At 41.5% G+C, this 25,938-nt stretch overlaps 1 protein-coding gene across 5 annotated transcripts in view; it reads left to right on the top strand.

Annotated features, from left to right (window-relative positions):
- DAB1 (DAB adaptor protein 1) overlaps positions 1-25,938 on the top strand; it is a 418,255-nt gene that overhangs the window by 240,819 nt on the left and 151,498 nt on the right. The window lies entirely within an intron of this gene.

Here is a 25,938-nt window from a genome sequence, read left to right as displayed (position 1 = left end):
TATTTCTGACACACAGAGGAAGTAATCAAATATTTAGGTCTTTTGTTTTCATTAACCAGAACAGGAGGATAAAAAATAGATACCAGAATATTCCTTTAGATTTGCTTCAAGAGTAAGTGAGGCATAGCTCTTCATTCTTCTTCATTTTCTCTCAGAGATGAAAATCAGGAGCAGTGCTGTCCTCCTGGCGCGTGCTCCAGTTCGCTGTGGAACGAGCATTTTCTCTGTCAGCTTTAAGTATCTGTACAGAGCACTTTGTCTCTCTCTGTCTCTCTTTTATTTATATGAATGGTTTTGCAGCAGAAATAAGTGCTTAAGTTCTAACTTTTTTTTTTTTTTCCCCCTTGAAGGGAAGATGAACTGCGTGTCAGTGTGTACAGACAATGGATGAAAAACAAACAGAATTTGTTTCAGAGGTGTTTTCATTTAAGCATTCTCAGAGCTTGATGTGAAAGTGCCTTTCAAAACACCCCAGACACACCAGCTTTTGTGCTTTAAATGAAGACTGAAATTCTCTGCTTTCCAAGAGAGCCACTCAAAAGGGTAAAACTTAACAATTCCCATTGATGCCTCCACAGGGCGGGGTTTTATAAGGATACCCTGATCTCCATCTCAGAGGTAAACAGAGAGAGACAGGCAGAGATTTTTGCAGGGGAGCATACCAAAGGGCAATGACAAATCCAGGAGCATAAGGCAGGTCTCCTGAGTCACAAATGAGATGTGGTTAAAGTCTGTACACAGCAGAGCCTGGGCTCTAACGCAAGGATTTCTGCAGGGGCTGCTGGGATGCACAGTGCAATATGATAATCCTTAGAATGGACAATTGTCCCACTGGCTGTCACTGAACAACCCTCCAGGATGGTTTGTCTGCTCAGCAAAGGGGCTGTAAATGAACTCCTTTGTTTTTATTCCTTTTGTTTTGAAGACCTCTTTAACTACAGAAATCATCCTTATGATGTCAGCGGGGAAAGATTGACCCAGTATGGTTTTTTTCTGAAGGTGAAAAAACATGGAAAATTGCCTCAAGAAAATTACAGACTGTGTCCTGTTAAAAAGCCATTAATGCCTAAGGTATTGGGGGGGAAAGGCATTGAAATTTCAAATATATTGGATGATTTTTTCCCTGGCATTTAAAGGAATGCGAGGATGCTGATTATATTCTCCCTCAGATTGGCTTTTGTAGGTTTGGGCCAATATTTCTTCATTAGGTGAGAATTAAGCATAACAGAAATGTACATTGTTTTCTTGCTGCAAGATATCCTAGACAATTTCTCAGGGACAGAGAATTCAATGGCTTACAAGTCATGTAATTAGGGGATTAAAATCTAAGTGTAAAAGGAATTCTGAGACTCAGGTAACAGCTGGAATGAGCAGGTTTTCTTTGCAATGCCAGTAGGATACTGTCAGAATAGGATCCATCTGACTAAAGGTGTAAATCTTGGGGCTAAGGATTTTTCTTTCTACATGCCAGTGGAGAAGACCTGTTTGATTTAAGTCATGGTTATGTGGATGTTGCAAGGAAAGTTTCTAACAGATCCAAAGTGTATTTCATACTTGGCTTTGTGATTATATCAACACCCTGACTTGCACTCAAAACCAACTGGGGTTCACTGTAACAAAAGATGAATTTATCAAAGGACTGACCAGAATAGCTCATTACTGGTTTGGACTGTCTAGCAGTCAATGTGTTATCCATGGCAAAGCAGGGGAGAAACCTTGGGATAAAGGCATTTTAGGTGTCTGCCACTGATGTTATTTTCTGATAAGCTGCCCTTCATGCTCAGAAATGATGGAAGGTCGGCAATTCTTTGCTTTTCTCTTGGACTGAAACAAATAGCACCAAGATAAAAGTTGCTGCATTTGATACAGATTTGAAAACCAAGTTGATGAAGAAGCGATGACATTTTTTTTTTTTTTAGTTCTGTACCCTGGCACCACGAAAGACATATTTCCCTGAGTGAGGAGAAGCAGCTGCTTGCTAACCAGTGGCATGTGAGGACACAGAATCAAATCTTCTGTCCTTTGGGCTGGATTTACCAAGTTAGATCTTCGCTGACCTTGTTGACTCTGGAGTGAGAGGACACAACCAGCTGCCAGCAGTTCCCTTCTGTGGCTTCCAAAGCTCCTGCCCCCAGCTGGGGAGCACTGGCTGGTCATGTGTGTCCTCCCAGTGCTCTGCAAAGCCCAGTGCAGCAGCCCAGCTCACCCTGCCAAGGGGCTGAAGTCTGGTTTTGTGCTAGATGAGGAGTGTAAGTGCCACTGCCTCTCTGATTGCTTCCTCTGGAGGAGGCAGTCACTTGAACTGCTCTAGCTGCAGCTCATGCCTTTAGGCAGGCTCTGTCTAGACCCATAATTGTTATGTTCTAGTCTTCAAACCCTTCTCTGCGTGATTGCAGTAAAAGAAGATGCGTGAGTACAATGATCTACATGTGTACACAGCTAAATTCTTCCCTTAATTGTGTCAGTACAACCCATCTATTGAGTGCATTAAATGCAGGGTGAGCTCTGCCCTGGCACATTTGGATTTGGACTGCTGATTAGCCTGCAATACATATTTCACTTTGCCACCAATAGGACCTTAACCTCACTTAAAAAGAATAATGACAAAACAGCCCAATTATCTGTTCCCAGAGTCCATTACCGAGGGGGAACCAAAATTACCCTTTCTGTTAAAACAGCCCAGTTCTCTATTACATTTGCATTAAAAAAGGGTCTGAGATTAGGCTGCCTTTGTGTTAGGCACTGTATGAACAAGTAACAAGAAATAGGTCCTGGCCCAAAGAGGTTACAGTGTAAATTAGACAGAAGTGGAGAGAAAGGCAGTGGCTTTCATTCATTTCCTGTGGGGAAATGAGGCACAGAGTGTGTTACACTGCAGAAGTGCCCAGAGTTAACTGAGGATGAGCTACCCAAGCCCAGATATCTGTCTTGTACTGCCAAAAGGGGATGCACACAGTGGTCTGGTTATTTTACTTCTGGAATTGGGGCTCTGGGATACTTGAGTGATGTGGATGTACTCATTTGGAAGCTGCTTCGGTTTCTGTGTGGCTGCAGCATTTGAAAAAGATTTAAACAGATTAAAACAGACCTGCACTGCTCTTCTATCTCTGTTTCTCTTGCTGGGAAGCACAGAGCCCCAAAACCTCAAGGCCTGTGGTCATGGGTTAGGTACCCCTGCACTGCTGTCCCTAGCACAGAGAGAATTACTCTGTGGAAACTGGAACTGCCCATGGCAGTGAACAGTGGGAATCCCTGATTCCCAAGCAAATGAGCTTTTGGGAAACAAGAGCATTAGAGGTTAAAACATCCTGGTTTCAATTAATCAGTATTTTCCCCTGAAAAGCTGTTTTGTCAGAAATGTGCTGATGAGCATTGCTACAAACCAAGCTCTGACTGTTACCAAGGGATGCTCCCAGCAGGCAGGCAGCAAAGGGAAGGTGGGAAGAAGGCAAGGATGGCTTTAGCCTCCTCTCTATGTCCTGTTCCCCTTACCAGGGCCCTGTTTGGGGTCCCAAAGCAAAGCAGAGCTGCCTTCAGCTCCTGATCTGCCCTCTGCACCCCTGATCTGCCTTCCACTGAGGGGATGAAGCTAAAAAATAGCAATTTGTGATAGAACAGCACCGATTTTTTCTTTATAGTTTTATTTTTTTTTTACTTTCCCACCCACACCTGACCCCTTTTCTCTCCCCCCTCTGTGTCCTGGCTGAATTTCAGTGTCTTACATCAGCTTTGGTATTGCTGGGGGGATGATACAGCCCTGCAGTAATAACTCATTTCAACACCTTCCTATCTTGTGTCTCTAGTTTGAAGTCATTTTCCAATCTGCAAGAATGGATTCTGAATCTTTACTGAGTCTCACTCCTTGCTTAAAAAACAGTTGTTTTGTCTTTCCTTTCTGACTACCTTTGCCTCAGAAAATCCGTGGGTAGAATCTTGACTTCCATGAATTTACTGGCAAACAGGCCAAGGGCTCACCCCATGTGTTTGGTGAAAGACCTTTCCATAACTGCTACAGGAAGAACTGCCCTTAAACAAGAGCTCTGAAGAGCCTGGAGCGCAGCCAAATGGGGAAACAAGGTTGTTATTGGCATGATTTTAATCATGATAGACAATTAGCAAAGCTTAATTATATTGAGAAAGAAAATCAGAGCAAGTGGCAGTAATGAATTTTCCTAGTAAATCTCTTGTGCTTCAAAATAAAACCAGCTGACCTATAAATACAATGAAATTAGAGGTGTTTGCCCACATGGCTTAGCTTTCTGCTGTCTGTGCTGTGAGTGTGGCTCCTTCTCCAAGTCCCTTTTTGTCATCTTTCTCTCCTGCAGTATTAATTCTGGGGACAGAATTGCAGTTTAGCCATTTAGATGACACCCAGTGTCAATAGGCAGCATTGCCTATCTTTTATTTTTTTTTTTTTTTTTTCTGTAGCTCAACTTGGTAGCATTAGAAGTTAATAGGCTTAGAGAGCCAAGGATTTTTAAAATACTGCCGTTAGCTAAAATAAATATTATTTAGACCTCACTAAGTGGGTTATTTTTTTAATATTGTGAAAGTCTGAATGTTTCCAGAGGATTTTCTGGATACAATAAAAATACTAAATTGAGTACCATCAGCCTTAGAAGATTTCAAGGAAGATTTCTCATGTTTGTGTTGGTAACCTATAGACCTGATACTTGGAGAGTGAAAGCATCTGGTTTAACTCAAGAGTGGTATTTAAATCATTAAACCTTTTATTAGCGCCGTAATAATGGAGCTTATAAAACAAAGAAGCTTCTGGTGAAAGCAGAAAAACCCCTGTGGGTAATTTTACATTGGCCATCTTTAAATGCAAACTGTGCTTTATGGAGGTGTGAGCAGCTCTTTCTGGTAAAGCCCAGGAAACCAAAATGCACCTCAGTGGCCAAAAATGGCCAGGTGGGTGCCACTCCCGTGGGCCTGAAGTGACCCTGGCAAAGTCCAGACTGCTCATGAAGATTTGCAGGGTGGCAGATGAGTGAGGGCAGGGGGTGTCTCTGCTGAGGGTGCTGAGGTCTGGAAGCTGGAGGTTTATTTAAGTCTAGGTGGGCTGAGTGCATCTCCACCTGTTTTGGGGGTGGCAGTGCTGTGCCAGAGTTGGAGGCTTCTCAGGTTGGTATTTTCTGAGTGCTCACACGAGCCGTGATTCCAGTGGGACGAACAGAATGACGGAAATTTTGGGTGTGCTCACAGCACCTTCACCCCAAACTCTCTCTGCTGCTCTTGCACACTTCTGGCTGAGAGCTGAGAGGAGATGTCTGTCACTGCCATGCACATCCCCAGAGCTCTGCGTGCTCCTCTGCAGCTCCAGACAGCTGGATGCACAGCAGAGCGCTCTGCTGGTCCCCACCAGCAAGGATGTGCCTGAACCAGGATCACAATTCCCAGTCTTTTATGGATTCTCTTCCTGTCTGTGTCCCCAGGGAAGGTACCAAGTGCTCAATTTGTTTGAAACCCATGAAGAAGCAGGAAAAGTGTGTTTGTATTTTTCTCTGGCATTCATGAGGATGCGCTGGGTGCTTCCCTGCTTCAAACTGTTTTTTCTGTTAAACTCAGATTTGAGTCTCTGAAGCAAGTTACCTGCAATGAGGCCTGTACAAATCTACACTGAACTCAGATATTCAAATCCGAGAAATTTCACATCTGGGGCTTCACTGTAGAACTCTTTTTCAATTTGGCTCTTTTGCTCTTGTCTCCAGACTAAGCAGAAGGGAGTGAAGGTCTGCTTTGTGCTGCCCTTGCTAACAGAGATCCTAATTTTGACTGGCAAGTCAGATTTCCCCAAACAGAGGAGAAAACCAGAGAGAGCCTCTCTTTCCAAACAATTTCTGAAACTCAATTAACTCACTGGAATAATCTCTAACTCTTCTTGTGAGGCACTCCAGTGCCTAAGCAAGGAAACAGAGCAGGATTCTTGTTATTTGTGGGAAGACTGTGAGTAGTGACAAACAAGTTCTTGCCTGTGGAAAAATCTTTTACAACTGAAAGAAAAATGTTTTAGCATTTCAAATAGCTAATGCTCTGAGATCAAGTGAAGTTCTTTGCTTTAGGAAGTGAAATGAATCTATTTGACGGGATATTTTATTAATCGGTTTTAAGTTTTAGCAGTTTAGTTTTACATTTCCATTAATATTGTAGTATCATAGGAATTTGTGATAATGTTATTGGGATTATTACATGCAAGTCACTAATAGCAGAGAAGATGTAAAAATTCATTACCATCATTGAATTTAGAGCAAAGTTAAGTCAACTTAGCTACGTGTGATTTGTGTGCAGCACTGTCCAGGCTGAGAGAGCTCAAAGCCTTTCATCTGCACTTTGTTGTGTTGTGGAGACAGCAGCATTTCAGCTGTGGAATCACTTCTGCTCTCTCTCATACCACAGCAAATCCTGTGGAGCTGCCTAAGACCCACAGTGGACTGGGAGCTCATTCCTTACATGCAATGTATTACAAATGTTTTCCATCTGTGGTTAAGAATGCAGAGAAAATGTGAAAAGCCTCATTTTTACTGTTTGCTTAAGGCAAAATCAGGCAATTAGTAGAGGTGCAAGTTGATAAGCAAAAAGGGGCTGCTTGTTGCTATCTTTTTTTGCAGCCCCTTGTTCAAGGGCCCAAGTTCTGAAACCTGAATTAATGATGAAATTATGAAAGCAAGCAAGAAAGAAAAAAAATACGTATACAGCTCCCTCCATCTTCCTTACCTGGACTGTTACAGCTTCACTGACACTACTATTTCTCCTGCTGAAAAATTACACCTTGGGGTGTGCTAAAAGCCCACAAATATCTGAAGTAACACCTGATGTAGTTATCATTTGTCCCTCTGAATTAAGATATTGCATGGATACTGATTCTCTTTCTTTCTATTAAGTTTCCTCACTGGTATAAAATGGAGGAAGTAATTGCAAAAAACACCCATTTACTCCCTGGGACATGAGCACCCCAGTCCTGCTGTTGTGCAAAAGGTTGATTTTTCCTCTGTGTCCCCAATGATACAAGAAACTGAAAGCAGAATCTTTTATATCCTGTCTTTTACCTGCTAGACTGAGCTATCTGTAATGAGTGTCTGCCTCCAGCTGACTTTGGGGAGTGGGAAAAATTTTCCTGCAGCACAGTTTGGCTTTTGAAAATTAGGTGAAGCGAGGAAAATTGTTGTTTGTTTGTTTTTGTAGTAAGACGTCCCCTAAAATATTTATGACCTTTTCTTTGTAGACTCTAGCCCTTTGTGCTTTGGATTACACACTTAAGAGCTAGGCACTGATTTTGAATGCCTAAATCAGCCTTTTTATTGGCTTCTTGTCTACAAAATGGAATAACGTGTTCCCCTGTGCGGAGGTTAATAAACCCTTGTGGAAAGCTTGTATTCCATAATGCTGAGTGCCTGGAACAGTCTGTGAGGGAATGAGCAATCTCTTTCTTCAGAGAGAGTCTTGGATGGAAAGCAGGGATTGCAGGGGAAATACTCCTGCAAAGCTGCTTGGTCAGGAACAGCCCTGGTGGAATCTCTGTGTGTAACCAGCCTGCAAACACGGCATGGAAATCCGTGTCAGGTGGGCTGAATGGAAATTGTGTGGGGAAAAGCGTTTTCAAAGGTCTGGATCTCTTCTCCCTTCTGTCTTCTGGCTCCTCTGTGGTCAAGAGTCTATTTTGGGTTTTTGTGTGAGGTTTTGGTTCCTTTTTGTTTGCTGTGTAGAAGAGCAAAGCACAAGGGGATGAGTGCAAGGTTTATTAACTTGGATTTATGGAAGTGCACAGAGGAGGGAGAAAAACCCTCAGCTACTACTTACACATGTCTAAACCAACCCAAATTCCTGTAGTAGAACCAAATGGAATAATTGAATGATCACAGTGCCAACAGATCAGCATGGACCTCACCCCTGGTCATGGAGAAGGGATTGATGTGGATGCAGCTTTTCTCAGAACTGGGGGCAAAAATGACAGAAGGGCTTCTACAAGTTTATAATAGTGAATTGTATGCAAAGCATTACCCCAGTCTGCTGGAGTTTAGAGGTCTTACTTTCAGTAAACCTTCCAATTAGGGGCAGACACAAAAATTCTGCTTGCATCTTCATTAGTTAAGGAAATTAATGCAGAAGCATCCATGCATTTAAAGAAGATCAGCGGTGAGTGAAAGCAAAGGAACATTTATTCTTTTCTTCTGTTTTGGTCAATGGCTGGGAACTCTCATTCAGCTAGAGGAACTTACTGTGAGGTACTGTACCTGTAAGTGGCAGACTCCTGTCACATTATGGTTGGCACCCCAGGTTTGCCATTTTGAGGGAAGAAAAGAACCACAGCAAACCTAAGAGCAGCAGCAAATCCATATTGTCCTGCTATGCTTTAATGTATAACAAGGGCTGGGGAAGAGGGGTCCATGGGTTAATTATGCATTGCACAAAAAAGGAATTTCCTTTTAACAGTTAGGTTTTCTCCTAATTCCACAGAACTTATTAAGTAAATGGATAAATGGATAAATGCCTGCATTGTACCACTCTTGTTTTCTTTTTAAACAAGAGGTTCAATAACATAAATTTGGCACTTTGAGAGGGCTTTTTGTGTCACTAAGCTCATAAAACAAGTGTATGGCATCCTGGCAGTCACAGGGCAGAGATGCTACTCTTTTACCACCTGGGAGCTGTTTTGGGTCAGGGCTCACCTGGGGATGGTTTGTGCTGGCTCATGTCAGTGCCTGTCGCTCTCCATGGTGTATCCATGGTGTTTCCCTGCCTTTCCCTCTCCTCTATGGATGCATTTCCCCGTTGTGCTGCTCCTGTCTGTCCAAATGAGCCTGAGTTAATCCCAGCTGGAGCAGGGACGGTGTGGGCAGGGCTCACTGGGGTCACAGCTCCTGGCACGCTGCTCCTGCCAGCTGCACAACTTTATTGCCAGCATGTTCCAGCCTGACTTATCAGCGAAGCACTTTGAGGTAACGGCTTCAGCGCCTTTGATGTTTGTTCATTTTGAAAGATGTCATTTTAAGAATTTCTGCAAGTTTCAAAACTGCCCTGTGGGAGATCTGTTCCATGCCAAAATGTCATTTCAGATTCTAAACTACATACTCCCTCATACTTTCTCTTTATAAATGTTTCACAGTACCTGCATTTTTTATCATTGCACTTTTGTGTGACCTGTGAGTTCCTTGTAACTAACCTACAAGGCCTGTCTGGGGGAAGTAACAGAATTATTTTCAATGAGCTTTTTTCCTCTGTCAGAAGGTAAAGCCACCACCCAATTATTTCTTTCTTATGCGTAGATATTTGTATTAATATTTTAACAAATGCAGTGTTTATAGTGTCACTCGTAGGTCTGTGTTAAAATGAAATAAAATATGTCCTGGAAAGTGAATGCTTCATTTCATTTCAAACAGTTGTTAGAACCAGGCCTTATTTCTTCAGTAACAGATCAATCTCCTGATATTTTCTGCAAGTCATCAAACTTCATTCCCAAGCTGTAATTATGTGTGAAATCCTGCTTGATGGCTTTCCTGGCAACACTACCACTAAGAGCAAACACAAAAATAACCTGAGATAATATTTACACCGGCGTCCTGTGTACAGCAAGGACCTCTGGAACATCCTCTTCGGTGGGAAACACCATCAAGGGAAAGGAGATGGAATCTCTGAAGTGTTCCTACCAATGCTGGTAGCGTGGGGAGGTGGGGAACTCTAAGAATGGAAATGCTGGTTAATAACAGCACAAAAATTGAGTAGTAGCAGGTGCAATGACCATGAATCAGAAGTTCTTTCCCATTCCCAGCTCCCCAGTGGGGAGCAGAACCCCTGGAGAAGCCAGGAGGGTACAGAACTGGGAGAGAGGTTTTGACCTGTGCTCCTGCAGCATCGTGGAAGGGTGCTGAGCCACGAGGCTGGGGCTCTGATCTCTCCTGTTTAAACCCCTTCCACTTTGTAATAATAAATATTCACTGAGCTGAAGGGCAGTGGAATGAGAGATGGGATACTTGAACTAGTGAGGGCATGAGCTTAAACCTATGGTTCTCTTATCTCAGTCTCTTTAATATAGTTTGATCAGAAAATTTTCATCCTGGATCTACAAAATCTTTGCTAAAAATGTTTTAGGCAAACTGATTTCTGAACAGCCTCTGATGAGTGCAGTGTTTTTAATGAACCACATTGTGCAGGTTAACATGCACAGCAAAAATCTTGTAGGGAGGGCAAGCCTGAGGGAAATTTGTTATTGTGTCAGTCACAAAGGATCATAAGGATGTAAACTCTTCAGTTTTCACTGTGGGTGTCTGTACTGTGCAGGTGGAAAGTTAAACCCGCTCTTCCCACCTTGTTTGGGTTTTGCTTTTGGGAATTTTTTTTTTTCCCCTTCACAAATACCTTTCCTAGGATTTCTTGGTCCACAGAGCCCTGTATTGGATTCTCCCTTTCCACTGAGCTGTGCATGAGGTGGTATAATAAGATCTGATAGTCATATCTTTTTTTTACAGCTACAAAGTCACGAACTCCAGGGCAGTATTTCCACCTCACAGCAGGCTTCAATAGAGCAGTGTAATACCTCTGGCAGCCTTGGGCTGCTCTGTTAGGAGGAACACTGGGTGCCCCCGACAGGGCTGATTTAAGCTTCACAGTTAACATTATTTCTAAGGACTCAGGACATAGAAAACCTCTGAGAAAAACTGGTTGTTTCTGTGCTCTCCCCACAGAGCTGACACCGAGTATCAGATGTCACAGCAAACCTTTCCAGGCAGTGCTGGCTGAAATAGTTCAGAGCTGTCCTGAAAAGCAAACAACTAATGGCCTAAAATAAAAGATAAGAAAGAGAAATGTCTCCATAATTTAACTGTCAGGAGAAAGGGACTCTGGTCTTAAGGGTAAAGAGTTCCTGTGGAAAACGTGTTATTTTTGTGCTGAACACGTTATTTTTGCGATGCTATTAGAAACCAAAATCCTGTAACATCCACCCTCCCTTTTATCTCGTTTCTTGATGATGAAGATGTGTGACCCTTCCCACCACTCCCTTCCACCCCCATTTCCCTGGCTCTGCTCTCATAAAGATGTTTTCACTGCCAGTGGATTTCCAGGGTGGGGAAGGTTAATGAGCAATTGGCACTGATTGCCCTTTTCCAGGCCTGTGAAGTGCAGAGCCCCAGGGGGATCAGGGACACCTCGCTGGGCACTGAGAGGTCACTGCCCAAGTAGCAGGAGAGCAGCATCCCTGTGCTTGCCAGCAGCGCTTCCTCCCTCCCCCCCCAGAATTAATTGCACAAACTAGTCACCCCACAGCTCTTTGTTAGGAAACAAATTTTTCTGCTTAAAGCTTTCTAACGAAGGGAAATCAGTAAATATGTTTGGCAGTACCTTGATGAGGAGACAGTGATCCCAGCCAGCAGTGAGGGAGTGGCACACCAGAAAGGTAAAATATTCTTTCCAACTGCTTGCACGACTTTATGTGAGGTTGTAGCAAGAGCAGTGACTGGAAAATGATAAAACTGTCATGATGACATCCCTCCACCAACTACAGGCCTGGAATTGCACAAGACAACAAAGCTTGTTCTGAAGTCATTGACCAATTTTGTTTAAAAATGGCTTTTTAAACGTTGAACAAATTTTGCATGAGACAAAGCACTGAGGAAAATGACAAGTTACTGTTTGTGTTGAAAGATTAATTTAATTTGCATTCAGCTCAAAATTAAAACATTGAGTTAATATACATTTAAAATGTACTGTTACCAGGAACCAGAGGCAGTGTTTTACTGTTTCTGTAGCGAGTGTTTGTAATCTAATTAAGAAATAATAAAAATAAACACAACACAAGAAAGCCAGAGGGAAATGGTCAATGAGAATAGATGAAATTTCAGAGAGTGTTTGCAGTGAACTTATGACAATAAGGGGAAGCTTGGGAAACCTTGGGGGAGTTACTTTTCCTACAGACCCATTTATGGCCAAATTCTTCCAATTTCCTATAGTGACCTTTTTTGTTTGTTTGTTTGTTTGGGCCTTTTTGTTTTTGTTTGGTTTTTTGGGGTTTTGTTTGGGGTTTTTTGGCATTTTGGGGTTTTTTTTTGGTGCTCTTCAAATAAAGTCTGCATAACACTAACAAAGCACAGAGCTTAGAGACTCACGAGTGATGTAAATCAGGACCGTGGTCAGAACCAAAATCTAGGTTTGATATGCTTGATTTTTAGAACAATAATGAATTTGTTGTACATAGAGCTGCCTGTGCAAAAACTGCTGCTGGAGCTGGTGATGTCTGCCCTCCCACAGCAGCTGGTGGGGACCTGTCCTGGCTCTGTCTGTCTGTCCCTCCAGCACTGTATCCCCATTTCAGCTTTTCCACTCAAGTGCTTTCCTCTCTGTGCTGTTCCCTGCCAGGCTTCCCTCCCTCATCTCCTTTTCTTCTCATCTCATCACCTCATAATGCTCTTTTTCTTCATTCAGAAGTCAGAGATGAGAAAAATACACTTGCTGCTGTCAAAATACATCTTCCAGGCTTCCTTCCAGCCAAAGATTCCCATCTATTTGGATGGTAATTCCTCAGGGCACAGGTCTCCTGACCTATTTTATTCAGTATTTATTGGGACAAACTCAGAGTGAGCCTCTGAGTCTCAAAGCCACATCTTCTGTACGTTTTCACAGTTTGTGGGTTACATAGCCAAAATTCCTCAATGCAAGCACAAGTTTAGATGAAGAAAGTTACCCCACGACCTCTATTTTTTAATTTATAGTCATTATTGGTGAATGCAAGCAACATGAAGACGATCTTTCCAAATACTTGCAGCTTTAATGGGATGCAGAGCATTTCAAGTGATGATTAATATGTACAGAATTACATAACTCCAGAATATGGCTAAGACTTGACAGTGTCTGTGTTCATTGAGAAAATAAATAACTATAAAAAGTCCTATAAAGAATTTTTTTTCCTTTTATCTTCTAATCGAGATGTAAGTTAATAATCCCTGTTAAAATGTAAACATATTTAGGACCTATGATTCAGAAGTCCTGATGGCTTTTAACTTCATGAATTTTGAAAGTCATTTGAATATCTTCCACTCTTCACCAATCATAACTTCTCTTGTTCTGAGAAGAAACCTAAAAAGACAGTGGTGAATGAATGCTCTGTAAAAATTGTGAGGGAAGGGCTGAGAAAAGAACAGCATGATTGTACTGCCTTGCCACTGCAGCAAATAATGCACATTGTACTTTCAAAGGGAGAGAAAATAGAAGTCTTGGCAGGCTCCACTAGAGTAAGTAATTTAAAAGCTATCACAGAGCTATCTGACCAAAACCACTGGGTTTAATTATGCTTATGGGGAAAAGGGATGAAAACAAGAAAACATTTTGGACAGATTGGGTGGATTCTTCCACAGCTGATTCTGTTGTGAGATGGTCCAACAGGAACTCATTTTCCTGCAGTGTAAGTTATGTTTATTGTACATTATCCCCACACTGGATCATGTAGCTCATATATTTTGCTTTATGGGACAAAGCAGATAACAGTTTAAGGCTGAGGGGTAACTGACTGTATATATCCCCAGCTGGTTAAACTGCTGGTTGTCACTGGGCATCTTTCATGAGAAAGGCAATTTCAGGAGGGTGAGATTCCATCTAACAGAAGTACCTCAAGTACATTTTTACACTTGCTCACATGCAGTATTTATTTCATAGCTATCTATGCAGAAGATAAATGTGAAAGATACAATTACTGAAAATCCCTCAGCTCACTTGTGCTCTGTGATTCCTCTCAGCTCAAAGATTTGAAATTATCATCCCTCACAGAAGAAAATGATAAAAATTAACTTGGTTTTCTATAAAAGCAGTTTTGTCTATCCTTCATGTTGCTGGAGAGGATTTCATAGTAAATGTGAAAATGTTTATGTCTGATACCCCACAAGCAGCATGACAATTACCAATTTTTGCTAAATCAATGCCAGCAAAAACGTAATACTAGATATTTCATGGCTGCTAAGTTTAAAATAATTTATTGGAATTAAAATATATAAATTGGATATCTTTATGGCTTTTCTCTACAAGTTTAATTGGATGTTAGGAAACCAACAAATGTATTTACAGGATAAAAAGATTGTGCTATGAAGAGAAAATTGGCTGAAAGAAGTAATCTTTAATGCATGTCAATGGTGACATAGAAGATGTGAGGTTGTGATGTTACAAGAGTTATGTTGTTGACTCTGTAATACTGATATAAGGTTTATTGATTGTATTAAATTCTGTGTTTAAAATGTTCTCCTTCCTGGTTGCTGCTATGTGTAGCATCCTTCCTTCTCTAATTTTCACTTCTTTATGTAAAGGGAGAGAAATGGGGCAGTTTCAGTTCAACCAGTCTGGAGACACCACGGTGAGGATTTTGTGTACTTTACAGAACAATAGTTACAAACGTTCTCCTAAATCTATAACGGCAGAATACTTCATAATTGTTCACCTCACATTCCTTTCAAGTGATTCAAGTGTGCTTTAGAATCATCACAAACTGGTCTGAGTTGGGAGGGATTTTAAAGCTCACCCAGTTCCAGGCCCCTGCCATGGGCAGAGACACCTTCCACTATTCCAGGCTGCTCCAAGCCCTGTCCAACCTGGCCTTGGACACTTCCAGGGACTCAGGGACAGCCACAGCTCCTCTGGACAACTCTCATCCCCAGCAGTACAACAGTGACACAGGACAATAGAAGAAAGAGATAGAAAGGACAGAAAGGTTTTTAGGTACTTAAGGCATACTGAGTTAGACGACTTCCACTTGCAGGGATGGTCACAATGAGGATGCTCAGCCTGCAAACTGGTCCAAACCAAGGCTGTTCCAAAGCTGCCCACATATAAAGAAAAAAAGAGGCAATAAATTGAAAACCTGACATTCTCTGTTTCTTTGGGAAAATATCTTAAAGTACACTTACATAAGCAATATATTTTCCTACTACTTTAAGATGATATCTGTGCTGGTCCCTGGGCAGGATTTTGCCCTGTGTCTATCCAACACTGCAGATATGTTTTCTTCCCAAGCTGATTCCATAACCCTGTGCTACTCCTCTGCTCTCTGTAATTGTACTGATCCATAGCATACTGTTTTTTTTCCCATTTGACCTTTGCTTTCCACTGACATTTGCAAAATGTGACTAAGTTGAAACCAGACTAAATAGATGTTAACAGCAAAATCTTTTTGCTGCTCTTTCTGTTTAAATAATAATAAAAAAAATCTATTTTCTAGAACAGCAGAACACGAGGAAAAATGCAAAAGTTCTGATATTTGCCATTACTACAGCACATCCAAATGCAATTAAAGGCATTGACCACTTGCTTATTTTTATGTGCTGATTTACACAAATCTATTCAAAGTAATGAGAAGCCCAGCTGGTACAAATCGTTACCAAATGCCTTTCGTAGCCACCTTTAGCCAGAGAACATTTGTTCTACGTTAACTGAGAACAAAATGTTTCAAATCATGCTGCAGTCCCTCAGAAGTATTAGACACACATTTATCAACTGTTTTGAAAGGCAAAATTAATTTACATGCTTCTCCAGCACCAGATGTGTGTTCTACATGTCGTGGTACAACCAAGCCCAGCGTCTCAGTGCAGTTCCACAGCTTTTGGGTGGAGGGGACATTTCCTCACTGGGTAAAGCAACCTTGGCAGCAAAAGCTGCTCAACAACCTATTTATTAGTATCTGCACTCCTCCCCTGCTGTTATATTAATATAATGAATTGTTCACAGGTGCTCCAAATGAGGTTTAGATGATCGCTGGGAGCTTTGTTACTCAGACAAGCCAAATCGAAAGGAGCAGATGCAACAGTCCCCCAGCAGAAGTACAAAGTATGACTTAATGAAGGTCATTCTGCACATTTTGGCCTTGGCGACCCTATGAACAATCAGACTGTCATTATTTTACTGTTTCTAGACAGAAAAGTGATTGCTTCTTGCCCGCTTGCCTGGATTTTTTTTTTTTTTAGTTGTCTTTATTACATCATTGGGAACTCTTAATTGTATTTAATCCTACTCCCTTTTAGTTAAAAAGAGATGGTTCCCGTATGATTGTTGTTAATCCATGCTCGAAGTCATGTTTGAGCTTTAATGCTCTTTTTTGTGGAGATGGTTAAATCATAATGTGTATTCAAACACTGGGCCAGGTGAACAGAAAGTAAAATGGACATTCCCAGCTGGATATGCAAAATGGAGAGAAAAGAGGAGTTGGAAATAGTGCCAGATGCATGGCCTGAACATTTCCTGCAGGTAATAGTGGTGCTGTCCAAAACCTGTGGTTTTCTTCTCTGCCCTTGTTCTGTGGCAAATGCAAACTAACACAATGCCATTAACCCCAGAAAACCTGTGTATGTGTTTAGCTTTGTAAATGTTGATTTACTGCTTTAAAAGTATCCTCAAAGGCCATGCAGGGTATGAAAGAGCTGCAGAACCTGGGAGATGAGGAATTGTCATAGGTGTGTCTTTGGGAAATGGAAGTGTCAGCCTAGCAGAGACCTGGGTCCATTACCCTGACTCTGTCACATATGTCACTGGGATTTTGGAGAAAAGGTCATTTATGCCTATTCCTTATGATGGAAACACAGGGGAGGATTTTTTTTTCCTTAGTCACCTTTTTAGCTGTGTTTAGTTTATGTATTTCTGAGATAAGGCTTCTCCCTTGCTTTCTGTCTTACACCAGTCATCATAAAGAGATTGTGGTCTCGCCTGGAGCCTCTCAGTGCTGTAATAATTGCAATAAATGTGAGGGCTACTGCACCCAAAGTGCTCCTTAATGTCCTTCTGCCCCCAAATGGGAAAGAGAAGAGGCTCTTTTCCCTTTTTTTTTGTTTTTAGTTTAAAGGGAATGCACTAAGGTCACAATGTGCATCAAAGGTCTGTCTTTGCATCACTCAGCCCTCCACTTGGCAGGCTCTCTAACATGCACACTTTGATAGTTCAGTGACAGATCTCACCAAGGAGAAAGGACAGCATTTTAACCTTGAGTACACATTGCAGGAGAAAATTACACAGGGACAGAAAAGCCATGCACAACTCCTGTGCAATGAGCCGAAGTAAAGGATCTTCATTGGGTTTTTCATCTGGAGGGGGTTTGGCGAGGAGCTGCCAAATGCTGTTTTGTAAAAGGTTGGGCTTACAGCGTATTCACAGTGGCTGCAAGTGGTCAGTGCTGGAATTCCCAAGAGGATGCCACTCCTGCCAGCAAACATTACTGAGGAGAGTGAGACTGTAGTGCAAACATGAGCACAATATTCTTAGCTCTCCCCAGAAGAGACATCAGTTTTGTCCTTTCTCCAGCAGTGTACACCCTTCTTAGCTCCAACATGACACAGTGCATTCAAGATTAGGTATAACCTAACTCTTGGGTGTGTTTCAGTGTGAAAAATGTGTATCTGAATGCTTTTCTAGCTTGGGCCTTCCCAGACTTTGTTTATATAAGTTTACACTGGATTCCTGGGGGCAGGTGTCTCATTTTTTTGGGCTTTATGGCAGAGGCCGCAGAGTGGAGCGCAGAAGTAATTGTTGGATCCAACCATGAAAACTGCTATTACTTGGTTTCTCTGTGACATCTGTTATATCCTGTTGTGCATGTGATGAGAGGCAGATTTTGTTTCATTTCAGAATCTGTTGGTGAGCATGAATAGTATCTAAAATAGTTGATGGCTCATCAAAACACATATAAAAGCCACGCTTCCCCAGCTCAGCTTCGGGAGGTGCAGCAGATCAGCGCTCTACAGAGGGAGGATTCAATTCCTAGGGAGGTGTGTCAGGCAGACTGCAAAACCCCCTGGGGACCAGGAAAGGAGGATATTCCCAGAGCACCAAAAGTGGGAGGGTGGGTATATGGCTACCTGGCTACAAATGTCAGCAACTTGTGTTTAATTTCAGCAGATTTCCCCATGATTTGCACGTTCTCCCATCCCAGTTGGATGCAGGGGGATTGTGTCCCGAGCACAAATATGGACAGCACCAGGCAGGGCTGGAGCATACGTTCCCACAGATTCGGGGTTGCCACGAGGGCACGAGGCTGGGGGAGCTGCTGCACATTCCCATTTTCTCATCCTGGCATATGTGCTCCTGGTCACATTCTGGAGCCGTGCGTTTTACAGCTCTCCTCCTTCCTCATCAACAGGCCAGATGGATCTAGTCTTGCCTACCACCCACTCCTGAGCTGTGTTGTTTATTGACATTTGTCACTCCCAAGGACTCAGCAGTCCTTGGAAATCCTTCACTTGGATTTCAGCAGAAGGTATTTAGTTGGCTGCTATAGGGCTTTTGTAATTCAATAGCTATTTAATCAGATTTTGACTTTTTTCCTTGCTAAAAAGCATGTCTAGGATATATTTAAGTCCTGAATGAAAATGTTTAATATCAAAAGCTTTTTTTTTTAAACAATATGGATTTTCCCTGCTCTGAAAGCTGACAAACATCTTGGTGTTCTTCTTCAAATTTTAGTTTTATGTTGAGGAAACAAGCTCATTGTAAGGAGATACGCTTTGGTGGATGCTGATGAGAAATGAAGGAATCAGAAAGGAAGGAGTTATTTGGCTTAACAGTACCTCAGATTTCTTTTTATTCTGTGTGTAACCTTGATTCCATGCAACTTCTCTGGATCCTGATGCTGCTGGTTTGGGCAGTTTTGTTAGAGATTGGCACAGAAATTCAGTCTTTAATGCCCAATACAGGTGAAAGCCTTTCAAATGTTGCCATGGTGTGTGTTTAGCATCTAAAACTGGAATTTGGGCCTCATGTTGGGTTGAAAGGGCACCACTGTATTCCCCAATTTGTTGAGTGTTATCCTGATCTGGAGAAATACCACTTTGGCCACAGGAACCACATATGTGAAAAACTATAATCTCTTCTGTGTATATGCTGTGTAGTCTCAAGCTGGACCTTAAGCTTATGACAACTGCCAGTCATTTAAAAATCCCATTTGTTAAAGATCTTTGAAATTATCCTGGTTTTGTGGCAGTGGATGAGGACTCCATAACCAGGTTGTATAGATTCTGTCTCAGTTCTGTCATAATTTCTTATTAAATGTGAATAAGAATGCCAGGAATGAAAAAAGACATAGACATTTAGGAACCTAAACTCCAGTGAGTGGTTTTCTAATATAAATAAATAGAATGTATTTGAGATATTCTTTTAAACCTCAATGTTTTGTCTCAGGCTAATGTTATAAACTCTTTCAAGTGAAGGATTTTCTTTTTAGATAAACAGCAAAACCCCTTTAGAAAGGAAGTCCTGATCCAGTTGACACCTATAAATTTATTACAAAACAAAAATACTTCAAACAGCCTTCATTTAAATTGTTATTTGAAGATTTATATTATTGCATTGAGTTGCTATGGTGGCACTTGCAATTTCCATTCCTGCCTGGAAAGCGTAAAGAGAATAAAAAAAAAAAAATGAATAGCAAACATCAGAAAGTAATGATTTGTCATGTTTTGAAATGTATTACAGAAATATCAACTTAGGCAAATATGTTTGGCTGAACTCTGGCATGCTGCCTGGAGCTGAGGCTTCCAGACTTGTGCAGAGCCTCACTGAGTGGAGTGCCTGGGGATTGGGAGCTCCAGGGTCCAGCCTCCGTGCTGGACAAGGGGAAAATTGACATCCCAGGAGTGGTTTTACCTGGATATTAATTTCGTGGTGCTTTTCAGGGGTCCCAGAAGCTCTGAGATCTTGTGTTGGAATTGGCACTTGTTTCTGTTGAGCCACATGCGGGTAGGTCCCGAGTTCATCAGCAAGTGAAGCAGGCCCACAGAATTCCTCAGTCCTTGCTCCAAATGTATCCCACAGCCTGAAGGGTGGAGTGGTCCTGTCAGTGTCCACTGAGTTCCACTTTGTCATAGAACCAGGGAAGGGTTTGGCTTGGGAGGGATTTTAAAGATTATTTCCAGTTCCAAACCCCTGGCAATGGCAAGGACACCTTCCGCTATCCCAGGTTGCTCCAAGCCTTGTCCAACCTTGGACACTTGCAGGGATGGAGCAGCCACAGCTTCTCTGTGCCAGGACCTCCCCACCCTCACAGGAAAGGCTTTTTTCCTGATATACAATCTAACCCTGTAGTTTGAAGCCACTCCTCCTCACCATGTGCTCTCATCAAGCCATCAAGAAGCAGTGGCAAAAGAGTCAATAATCAGCAGCAGTTAAAGAGGGATTATATCCATCCTTGGATGCTGATGTTGGTTCTGAAATGGAAAAAATGCTGTGGTATCCAGAGAATGGTTTGGCTTAGAAGGGACCTTAAAGATCACCTCATTCCAACTCCCCTGCCATGGGCAGGGATGTCCATGAGCTGGACTCAGAGACATAATGAGAGGGTAAAGGAAAAGGTCAGGAATGAAGCATTAAAGGCAAAGAAATGTACAAGTCACTATTTAAACAAGAGGTTTAAAAAATGTATTTTTATTAAAAGGAAAATGATGAAAAATTGATTTCATACTTTCAGATGTAGCTTTCTGTAGCAGTGGGCTCAACTAACTCCAAAGTGGGCTAAGCAACTTTCAAAGGAAGGTGTCAGGAATCCTTTCTGGTGCCTAACAGAAATAACACATTAAATCTTACTTGAAAATGCCTTTTTCAGCTAGTGCTTATAATACCATGCTGAGGGCATATTTCAGGATGAGTCTGAGGTTAAAAAAACACCTGCTGAGTAACCAGAGGCACTTGCTTCACCACTTGAGTTTTCCTCAGAGGTCTTCCATCCAATTATTGGCCAGATCCAGTGATATTTAACTTATCAGATCTGACAAGAACTGAACCCAAGGTAGACTGACTGCCTAAACATTTATTTGTGTCAATGACACGTTTAAAACTCTCTGCTCTGTCTAAATATTTAAAAGGAAATATAAAGAGGAAAATGTAATGTGACACAAGAGGAAATGAAAAACAACCTTACTTGTTGAGGACATTCACTGCACACAATTGCTGTCTCCTGAATACCTGTTATTTTGGCAGAAATTGAGGGGAATGCAGCTCTAAATATCGTGTTCATCTGTCTCTTTTTAACAAAAAATGATTCTTACAATGGCAAGTGGATCTTTTTGCTGTCAAAATCATGGAATAGGACAACAGCCAAGATCTTTAGGAACCTCTGAGACTGAAATTTTCATTTGTAAAGCTAGATCCAAAAATTAATAAATAATGAAGATAAATATGTACTTAGTAGAAAGAAGCTGCAGTATTGTCCAAATCAAAGAGCTTAAATGTGTTGGCTGCTTGTTAAAGTAGATAAAATCTTAGGAACAAGTTATAAAAAGTTTGTTTTATTGAATAAGTGTTGAGTTTAAAGTTTTCAAACCCCCTTTTATTTTCTAATCCAGAGTAAAGCCAAATTTTGGAATTGTCTGTGAAGGAGATAACTAGGCAAAGTAATGCAGAACCACATGGGCTTTCAGGATGCAAGGGATGCTGAAAATTCACCCGTGAAGTCCTCCTAGGAAAGGAGTTTATTAAATTCCAAGATGGCTCTGCATGGATCATCAGTGATGTCTGGGGGGAATGAGAGAACACCAGAACTCAGAATTGTGTGCCTCTATCATGCTCTTAGCAACATGTTCTCTGTTGGAACCTGACACTTATGTTTGCAAAAGCAAACCCTCTCTAAATTAGTTTGCAGTTAATTGGCTGTGAAAGGAAACACACCTTGCCAAAAAGGATTTGAAATATGAAGCAGTTTGGATTTGTGAAGGAGTTGATCGCTGTTCTTGGAGAATCACAGACTCTTTCATGGGCATCTGGGAAATAATGTGGTTCATAATCTCCAGTGCTTTGACAAATTCCATTATTTGGCAGGACAGGCATCTACTTGCTGCCATGTACTAGAAGATAAATTGATTTTGGAGGGGTAATCTTGGACTGTTTGTCAGAGCTGCTCATTTGCAGCTGAGGAAAGTGTTTGCAGCAGGGTTAGTTCGGTAATATTTTGAAGATGTGAAGGAGAATAATAGGGGCTACCAGATAGAATTACAAGATCTTGTTTCTATTTTTCCTCCCAGGACTCAAAATGGAATGAATGGCCATGTATATAACAATAATTAGTGTTTATGTATGTTCTTGACTGTCTCTGGGGTCTTTCCAAGCATTCCTGGAGAAATTCCAATAGGAGGCTTCTGACATACATGTGAGATGGGCATAAAATGAGTATAGGTTGACTTATCCAAGATCACAAACTAGTCAGTGACAAAGCTGAGATCTGAAACAAGGTCCTGAATCCCTTTTTGCATGTGTAACTACAAGATTTTGCAATCTTTGTTGAGATGCATGAAAGGAAGGTTCCCCCTGTAACCAAGCCACAATACAGTAGAGGGTCTACCTTCAGAAACCAGTGACTAATCTCTGGAACATTCAAGACTTAATTCCATTTTTAGTATTTCCATGTTCTGGCTTTTGAGAGATGTTTGTGATGTTTTTTGGGATAGGGTGTTCTCCACCAGACTGAACTGTGGGGGCAAGAATTATCATAACCTCTTCCTGATATGTCACTGCCAGGAAAGAGAGTGACTTCCCACTTTTCATGAAGAGCTACCAAAATTTTTCTACACAGATCTTTTTTTGGTGGGCAATAGCAGTGTTCAGCAACATATTTTGCTCAGTCACCTGGGGTATCTCTGAGTAAGTATCCCAATAGTTCTTTAGTGGAAGAGAGCTGAGTTTTGTTGCATTTGAGAATACTGAGGATGAAATCAAATCATGATAAGTTCTCCTGCTGAATGGCTTAAGGAGCTCGCTGTGTGGCTACAGCAGTAAGAGATGGGCTACTGTAGCTACTGATAATGCAGCAGGTACTATTTTCAGTCAGTGCCCAATTGCCTTAGAGGAACTTATTAAACTGAAATCACTATTGTGTGAGGAACTACTCATGTAGAGGATCTCCAGAGTGGTCAAGATGATCCTGCTGTGGGCTACAATATAGATCAGTAAATGTGAAGAGGGGTTTTGTGAGAAGGCTGACATCTTGAGAGCTCATTTGGCAAGGGATGGGTCAGCACGTTGTGTATTTTGGTAAGATGTTAATGGCAGAAATAACAGCTGACTCTCTTTTCAGATATTGAATGCCCCCTCCAAAAATCCCACTTGAATCCAGCAAAGTGTAACATTGTGCACCTTTCCAGATTCTTTCAAAGCACCAAAAAAAACTCCTTCTCAAACATCCCTCAAAATTAATCTCTACCATTATTTGGTAGTCCTTTTTAATCAGCACAGCTTGAGATGCATTAATTAGTTTAATGAATGTAAGGCCTATATTCCATATCAGGGAATGTCCAGTTCTCATTAATGCCAGTGCTGTCACACGTGTGCACTAACAACCTTACAGGGTTTTTGGCCAATGGTTTGTCATTTTTGCAGGATGATGTTGTCTTTACAGTGTGGATTCTGCCTTAGCATTTCATGTCAGAAACACACAGGCTTGCAGCTGGACAGCACTGATGCTGATTAACTTGCCTCTGAGGTGAAACTGGAAAGTTTTTTGATTACTCTTTTCCTAGGTCAGAAACCTTGACTGTGAATTATCAGTGAATTTGCTGTCAACAATTATCCTGCAAATTATCTCTTATTTGCAGGTAAACATTTTTGCTCTGCAGGGTGCAGTGGTTTAGTAGCAACTGCAGTGCTTATTGAAATTGAGTAGTATAACAAATTACTTAGAATCCAGGTCTACAGGTATCAGTGGTGGATATTTTAATGTTGTTTCGAGGCAATTCTTTTAAAAATTTGTACAATGCTCTTGGTTGTAAGATTGAATTCATCCTATTCTCAACTGATGTGTACAGGAAGACTTCAACAAATTCTGATCATTGTCCTGTTAGTAGAAATCTATTCAGGAGCTCAGCTAATCCTACTTTCCCTTTAGTTGTTTTAGCAAGTAGGAAGTGACTATTGCAAAAATAGTTGAGAACCACACTTTTAGGTTCTGATCTTCAGCTCCTCGAGCTGTTCAGTGGAAATGACATTTTTGGCCTACAGATCTTAATATATATAACTCTTAATGGTTTGTCACATAATTGCTGATGGCATAGTGCATCATCAGAAAGGAGAATGTAGGAATGATGAGTTTAAGCTTTTTAAATGAACACAAATGAAAGCTGTCGGTCTTCACATCAAACTTCTTGCTCCTTTGCTTCTTGATCATGTTTTTCAGTAGAGAGAAGGAACTGTGACCAAATATATGTTCTCATGTGAGAGTTTGTGTTGCAAAGTTATGACCTAAGAAATATTTTACATTAAACCAAAGCAGATTGCTTATGGCAACTCCTGCATAATGAAGGAACACAATGAAAAACTGCAGTGCATATTGCTCTTCAGGTCTGTTCTATTTTCATAGTTGTTTTTTTTCTTTTTTTTTTAGTAGAAAATTGCATAGTATAATTACAAGTTCATTTGCATTCATATTACAAGCTGTGAGCTAGTAGTCTTTTATATTTAAAAAGTATTATTAGCAAGTGTGACTTGCATCCATACATTTCAGAAATGAATGGGAATGAAGTTTTATACTAATCAAAGTTCCCTCTCTATTTAGTCAGCTGCCAGCACACCCCTCCTGTAAACTCCAGGACCTCAGTGAGATCAGCAACATAATAAATGCAACTTCATTTTATTGTACATTGGTCAAAGGGTAAGAGCAGCTCAATTACTGTTTTCCCAACAAAAAAATTTGCCTTTTGGGAACTAAAGATCACTAATATTTATTTGACCTAATATGTATAGACAAGCATGTCTCATCAAGGATGCTATTATTTCCTAATTTAAAAAAAATTACTTTATTTCTCCTTTAGTTCTTTGTCTTCCTAGATGGTGAAATTCTCACCAATAGGAAATTTTGCTGCAATGAGGTTGAGTACTTCTTTTAATTCACATTAGAATAAGTAGGTTCAATTGAGAATCTGACCTTTCATTTCTGTAATAAATTGAAATGAAGAAAACAGGTCTATAGTGAAAAGCTCCATTGCATCAACTACTTCTATAAATGTGGCTTGAATTTTGAATTTTTTATGTTGTAAAGGTTATTACATGACGTTATCTTTTATGCTTAATACCTAATGTGCTGCAGAAAGAATAATTGAGGGAGATTAAACTGATAATATTTGAGAATGTTACCAGATCTGTGCATGTACTTTCAATCAATCTGCTCGCTCAGCCTTTCCCTCTGCTCCCTGTCCTGTTAAGTGTGTTGCCACATCGGTTCAGCTCTCCTGCCTGTCAGGTGGAGGTAAAATAACCTGTAGACATCTTTCTACCTTGTGAGCATCCTGGTGATCCCTGCCTGGCTGTCATCCCGGGGAGTGCACATCAGCAGCTGGCTGCCTGCGTGTCCTGCAGAACATCTCGCTCGTAATTCCTCATCAGATCCAATCCTCTGTAATGGTCTGAGCCCTCTTCCCTGGCAGCCCGGGGAGCCGCGGCCACTCAGCCCCGGGGGCTGAATCAGATCTATCCAGAGGCTGCAAAAAGCTTTTCTTTTAGTCATTTACCTCGGTTAGCGAGAGCAGCGCTGCTTTTATGCATTGATTGGAGGTAATACTGGTGAAATGGCAATAACCTGGCAAATGTACTTCTCTCTGTATGTAAATCCTTTCGGGAAGTGCATGACAGCCTCTGTTTTCTATGGGTCTCCGTTTGTAAAGAAGCTGTTATCACAGAATAAGTTTAATGGGTCGTGAATTTTGTGTTGAAAGGAGAGTCTCTCCATGACTTCTGATCCGCCTGCAACAGACCTATTGGCTCGGCAGCGAGTGCATTAGGCTAAATATGCTTCCTCCATTGACTCTGAAGGTAACAGCCCTAAATGCCTCATTAAATTTTCATGGGTGACTGCGAGAAGCCATGAGAAAAGCAGCACACTGGTGGCGGCGGGGGCCCCGGCCCGGCCCCAGCCCCGGCCCCGCGGCCGTGAGGGGGGAGCGGCTGTGGCGGAGCCGGGTCCGGGCTCCACGCGTGGGCAGCGGCCACCCCCGGCCAGGCTGACCC

The sequence above is a fragment of the Cyanistes caeruleus genome, chromosome 9, assembly GCF_971803275.1.
Source record: "Cyanistes caeruleus chromosome 9, bCyaCae1.hap1.1, whole genome shotgun sequence".
Lineage (NCBI taxonomy): Eukaryota > Metazoa > Chordata > Aves > Passeriformes > Paridae > Cyanistes > Cyanistes caeruleus.
Note: the sequence above shows the minus strand (reverse complement) of the source record. Positions and strands in the feature narration are given on the sequence as shown.